The following is a 6,742-nucleotide window of genomic DNA, read 5'->3' on the forward strand; positions in this document are numbered from 1 at the left end:
TTGGTTCTAAGGCAGAAGAGTGGTAAGGGCTAGGCAATGGGGGTCAAGTGACTTGCTCAGGGTCACATAGCTAGGAAGTATTTGAGGTCAAATTTGAACTCAGGACCTCCTGTCTCTGGGTCTTGCTTTCAAATCACTGAGTCACCTAGCTACCCCTGAGTGATTAAGTTTAAAGAAGTAGAATATGGTTTTTAGGGAGTCATAAAGTGAGGATAATTGAAAAAAGGCAATAAAGAATTCAAATTCAGATTTAACAAACATTCATTAAACACCCATTGTATACTGAGTACTATGTGAGTTGAAGGGGGAGAAACAAAGTTAAAATTAGGCACCATCCTTGCCTGGTGAAACATAGTCTTCTGGGAGTTAGTATGTACACACAAATCATTACATCTTGCAGTAATAGATGCCAGGCAAGTTATTGGTAGGAAACCCAGCTATATGAAAGACTTAAAGCAAATAAAGCCACAATTGACTCTAGGGATCGGGATGAAGGCATTGCGGATGATTTTTAAAGGATGTCATAAATAAAGTAGGCAAAGAAGAGGAAAATATATATTTAAGGAAGAATTAACACTGTAAGCAAAGGTGTGGTAACTGGTAAGTTCATTGTATATTCAGGGGCAGTGGAGTTATGCAAATTGAGCAGACTATATGAAGAGCAGTAATATGTGAAGGCTAGAAGGGTATGAGATTGCAATATTGTGGAAAGCTCAAATACCAGATTAAGGAATTGGAAATTTATTAAGATTGGAGAAAGAAAAGAGGGGAGGTCAGAAGAGCTGTTAGGGGACTGTTGCAATAGGCTAGGCAACTGCTAAAGAAGCATTTTACTAGTGTATTATCAGTGGGAATAGAGAGGCAGAGACAAAGAGACAGACATTTTTGAGCAAGAAAAGAAAGGGCTGGGTAACTGATTAGCTATGAGATACGGAGGAAAGAGAAGAGCCAAAGATAACCCCAAAGTTTCAAGCACAGCTTATTTAGTGAGTGGGTGCTGCTGCTGGCAGAAATAGTGATAATCAGACAGAGGGTAGGGATGACAGATCAGCTGATTTTTAGGATTTGTTGAGTTTGAGGAAATTCTGCGATGCCCCAACACAGTTATAAGATTTACCTTAATTTTCTCTGATGTAAACACTCCCACTTTCTTCCTCCTATTCTTGAATCCCTTGGTCTTTAGTTCTTTCCCAATTTTGCTCAGCTGCTGCTAGATATGCTTTGATTTGTCAATGTTCTCCCTAAGATATAATGTACAAAAGTCAGTGCCGTAGTCCAGATGCTACCAGGAAGAATAAGGAATAGAGAGACTAGACCTGTGATTTCACTGGTATTCAGAAATCTCAGATGAGAAAATTCTTGCCAATGTAAGTTAGTACCTTCTCTGCAAGTCATAACCTCAGAGAGTTGCCTGAAGCAATGAGAAGATAAATGATTTAGCCAGGGTCACACATATAGTACGTGTCTGAGGTGAAACTTGAACCCACCTAGGTTTTTCTAGTTTTGAGACCAACTCTCCACTCCCTATGCTACACTGTCTCTTCAGGGTAGAACAGGATCCTAAAACAAATGTTCGGTTTGGAGATGGTTTAATAACTCTATTTTAAATGGGCACCCAATAGTAATTACTGAATTCCTACTGTGTGACACCATGCTAGGTGAGAGGTACCTTGGATTAGTATCCTACTTAGCTCTCCATTGCTCTTCACACTTCTGAGATCTTAAAGCAAGGGTCATCATAAAACTATTCCTACCATATATGATTTGCTAAAGAAGACTCTCAACTTTTTAGAGAAAGAATGTTTTGCATATGTACAACTTGCAAATGAGCAGTCTACTTTTACTAGACTGAATACCACTAAAAAAAAACTTCAAGTACAATGCATTCCTAATTTTCACATTGTTTTTACATAAATGTTCCCATGGAACCCAACAGGCTCTAAATCCAAGTATTGAAGTAAATTAAGATGAATTAACAGGGGGTAGCTGGGTGGCTCAGTGGATTGAGAGTCAGGCCTAGAGATGGGAGGTCCTAGGTTCAAATCTGGCCTCAGACACTTCCCAGCTGTGTGACCCTGGGCAAGTCACTTGACCCCCATTGCCTAGCCCTTACCACTCTTCTGCCTTTGAGGCAATAAACAGTATTGACTCCAAGATGGAAGGTAAGGGTTTTATTTAAAAAATAAATAAATAAAATGAATTAACACCACATCAGCAGTTGCATTTCAGATTCTGTTTTTAAACCACAATTTTTAGAGTATACAACATATTTAAAAATCACTTTAATTACATCCTAAATTAGGAGCAATGGGTACATAAATGAGTAGACACATGATAGGCTGGATACCTGTAAACACTTCCTTTCCATCTTCATATTACCTAAACTTTTCCCAATTCCTGTGATGCCCCTAAGTGTGGGAAATCTTCACAAAAACAGCTGTGTATTTCTACTCATAATTGCCTTGCTTAGGTTAAATGCTGTGGTCCAGCCTGTTTGGTTGGAAGAAACTGCTGAAATGCAATTTGGTATGATTGTTGTGAATTTCTCACAGAATTATAACAAGGTGGCCATATATTTACCCGACAAGAAGAATTGAGAGACAGAGCATGATACCATGTATTTGGGTTAGCATCATTGGAAGGGAAAATAAAAATGATATTGTGGAGGAGATATGTGATAGACCACCCTTGTAGAAGAAGATAGATGAAGAATTTTTATACGTATGGGTGCTTTCTTTCTTTCTTCATTCCCTTGGGAAAATAGTACTGACATATCAAAGCAAAATTTGGTAACTTGTTCTGAGACCTAAAATGCTTTCCACAATGGCTAAGTTAGTTTACAACTCTACCAACCAAGTATCAATGCATTTGTTTTCTGTTAGGCCCTCTGCCATTTGTCATTTTCCTTTTACCTCAACTGTGCTATCTGATGAGTTTGAAGCAAAATCTCAGAACCATTCCAGTTTGAATTTCTCTAATTGCAAATGATTTAGAGAATTTTTTGATATAGATCTGGAAACATTTTCACTTTGAAAATTGTCTGGTCATATACTATACTTTCGGCATTCATGAGTTGGAGAACAGATTTTATTCTTATAATTTGAATCAGTTCTCTCTATTTAATGTTAGAAATTATACCCTTGACTTCCAGTCAAGATGGGGGCCTAGAAGCAGCAAAAGTTCAGACCTCTGAAAACCCTTCCTTGCCAATCACAAACTGAATGCTCCTTGAGGACTGAAATTCAAACTTAACAACAGGACAAAGGCAGGGAACCCTCCTTCTGCACTCAAATCAAAAGGTATGCCCCCCAAAAGCCAGAATCCTAGAGCACTCAGGTCTAAGGGGAAGGCAGAAGGAAAGTCCCAGGACCCCTTCCCCCCAACCCAGAGTGCTAAGCCCACAGCAGCAGCTGGAACCTCAGGGCAGGCAAAGGTGCTATTCTGAACGGTGCACCTTGAAAGCAACCTGGGCCAGGCTTGGGGTATCCAACACTGAAGGCAGGGAAGCAGCCAGAGAGAGACCGGGGTGGGGGCCTGTAGCCCCGTGACTGGGTCTTTCCATTGGAGTCTCACTGGAGGTTTTTGCCTCGGGGCACATCCAGACCAACCCAGTTGAATCTAATCCCATCAGGAGCTATCAGAGCTCAGGGAGGCCAGGACCCCTCCCCTCCTAGTGTGCAGGACCTCTTGAAAGGACAGGAACCTCAGGGCGAGCAAAGGCACTGGAGTACCTTGGGGACAGTGCTGTGCCAGGCTCAGAGCATGGAAGTAAGGCAGCAGAGAAGCAGCTGGAGAGAACTGAGAGCAGTAAAACCCGAAACATCAGCAGGCAGGGGAGGTCAGACCCTGGGCTTCCCTGGGAAGACAGCACAGCAATGGAGAACATACAATTTGCCTGGGGCTAAAGCCTTGGATCATTAGGTTCATACAGTGAGAGCCAGCCCTCCTCACTCAGATTTCTGAATGGAAAGGGGAGGAAAAACCATAGAGATGGCAAACAGTGCAGAAGTGAAACAGCCTCCAAACACCAAGAAAAGCAAGAAGAAGGGGGTTACTTTGGACACATTTTATGGAGCAAAAATGCAAAATACAGAGGAGATAGAAGAGGAAACACAAACAAATGCTCCAAAACCTTCCAAAAGAAATTGAAATTCTCCACAAGCTCTTGAAGAGTTTATATTGGAAATTATCAAAAAGATGGAAGCCTTCTGGCAGGAAAAATGGGAAACAATGCAAAAGGAACTCAGCAATCTGAGGGGCCAAAATATGCAAATGAAGAAATAGCTCAAAGCCTCAAAAAACAGGTCAGACCAAACTGAAAAGGAAAACCAGTCTTTAAAGGTCAGAATCAGGCAACTGGAAGATAATGATCTTGCAAAAGAGCAAGAATTAATAAACAAAGTCTAAAGAATTAGATGATAACAAAATATCTCACTGACAAGGTGATGGACCTGGAAAACAGAGGAAAAAGAGATAATCTGAGAATCATTGGTCTACCAGAAAAGCCAGAAATAAACAGCAATCTTGATATCATAATACATGATATCATCAAAGAAAACTGCCCAGAGATTCTAGAACAAGGGACAAAATATCCATTGAAAGAGCTCACAGAACACCCTCTACACTAAATCCTCAAAAGACAACTCCCAGGAATGTAATTGCCAAATTCCAAAGCTTCCAAGCAAAAGAAAAAATATTACAAGATGCCTAAAAAAGACAATATAGAGGAACACCAATCAGGGTCACAAAGGACCTATCAATCTCTACTCTGAATGACCATAAGGCATGGAACATGATATTCAGAAAGGCAAGAGAGCTGGGTCTTCAATCAAGAATCAGCTATCCATCAAAACTGACTATATACTTCCAGGTGAAAGTAAGGGCATTCAACAAAATACAAGATTTCCAAGTATTTATAAAGAAAAGACCAGAGCTCTGTGGAAAGTTTGACATCCAAACACAAAGAGCAAGAGAAACATGAAAAGGTAAATATGAAGGAAAGGGAAAAGGAGAAAATGTTATCTTTTTCTTTTATTCAAACTCTCTTCTATAAGGACTACATTTATATCAAATTATATATATTAATATGTGGGGAAAATGTAATGTGTAACTCTCAAAAATTTTATTCATCATTAGAGTAGTAAGAAGAATCATGCATAGGGAAAGTTTGGAGCATCAAGCTGATATGGATAAAGGGGGGTTAGAAAGAAAAAGGGAGGGGGGATCGTTGATGGTACTAGGATATACTCCAATAAATAGGAAAAAAACTAAATAGAATAATCTTTCTCACACAAAGATACACATGGGAAGGGGAGGGAAAGAATTCTCCTATAAGAAGAAGAGGAAGAGAGTTTTTACTTAAACCTTACTCTCAGTGAAATCAACTCTGAGAAGGAAGAGCATCTAGATCCATTGGGATCTTGAATTCTATTTTATCCAACAGAGTAAGAGAGAAGGGAAAACCAAGGGGGGTAAGGGGGAGGGGACACAAAAATGGAAGGAAGGAGAGGGGGATGGGAAGGGAACAAAAAGGGAGGGGCTAGAAAGGGAAACCTATCAAGGGAGGGAACTAGGGGGACTGATTTAAAGTAAACCACCAGTTTAAAAGGTTATAGCAAAGGAAGAAAGGTCAGAATTAGGGGAGGATATCAAAATGCCTGGGAATCCACAAGTGACAATCATAACTTTGAACGTGAATGGGATGAACTCACCCATAAAATGTAGATGAATAGCAGAATGGATTGGAATCCAAAAACCTACCATATGTTGTCTTCAAGAAACACACATGAGGCGGGTAGACATTCATAAGGTCAGAATTAAAGGATGGAGTAAGACCTTCTGGGCCTCAACTGATAGAAAGAAGGCAGGAGTTGCAATCATGATATCTGACAAAGCCAAAGCAAAAATAGACCTGATCAAAAGGGATAGGGAAGGTAAATACATTTTGTTAAAAGGGACTATAGACAATGAGAAAATATCACTAATCAACATGTATGCACCAAATGGTATAGCACCCAAATTTCTAATGGAGAAACTAGGATATTTGAAGGAGGAAATAGACAGTAAAACCATATTAGTGGGAGATCTGAACCAACCACTATCAAATTTAGATAAATTAAATAAAAAAATAAATAAGAGAGAGGTAAAAGAATTGAATGAAATCTTAGAAAAATTAGAGTTAATAGACATATGGAGAAAAATAAATAGGGACAAAAAGGAATACACCTTCTTCTCAGCACCACATGGCACATTCACAAAAATTGATCATATACTATGTTACAGAGACATGGCACTCAAATGCAAAAAAGCAGAAATAATAAATGCAACCTTTTCAGATCATAAAGCAATAAAAACATTGATCAGTAAGGGTACTTGGAGAACCAAACAAAAAATTAATTGGAAATTAAATAATATGATACTCCAAAATTGGTTAGTTAGAGAAGAAATCATAGAAACAATTAATAATTTCATCGAGGAAAATGACAATGGTGAGACATCCTTTCAAACCTTATGGGATGCAGCCAAAGTAGTAATCAGAGGAAAATTCATATCCCTGAGTGCATATATTAGCAAATTAGGGAGGGTAGAGATCAATGAATTGGAAATGCAAATAAAAAAACTTGAAAGTAAACAAATTAAAAACCCCCAGATGAAAACCAAACTAGAAATCCTAAAAACTATGGGAGAAATTAATAAAATTGAAAGTGATAGAACTATTGAACTAATAAATAAGACTAGAAGC

This window comes from Monodelphis domestica, chromosome 8, assembly GCF_027887165.1.
Source record: "Monodelphis domestica isolate mMonDom1 chromosome 8, mMonDom1.pri, whole genome shotgun sequence".
Classification (NCBI taxonomy): Eukaryota; Metazoa; Chordata; class Mammalia; order Didelphimorphia; family Didelphidae; genus Monodelphis; species Monodelphis domestica.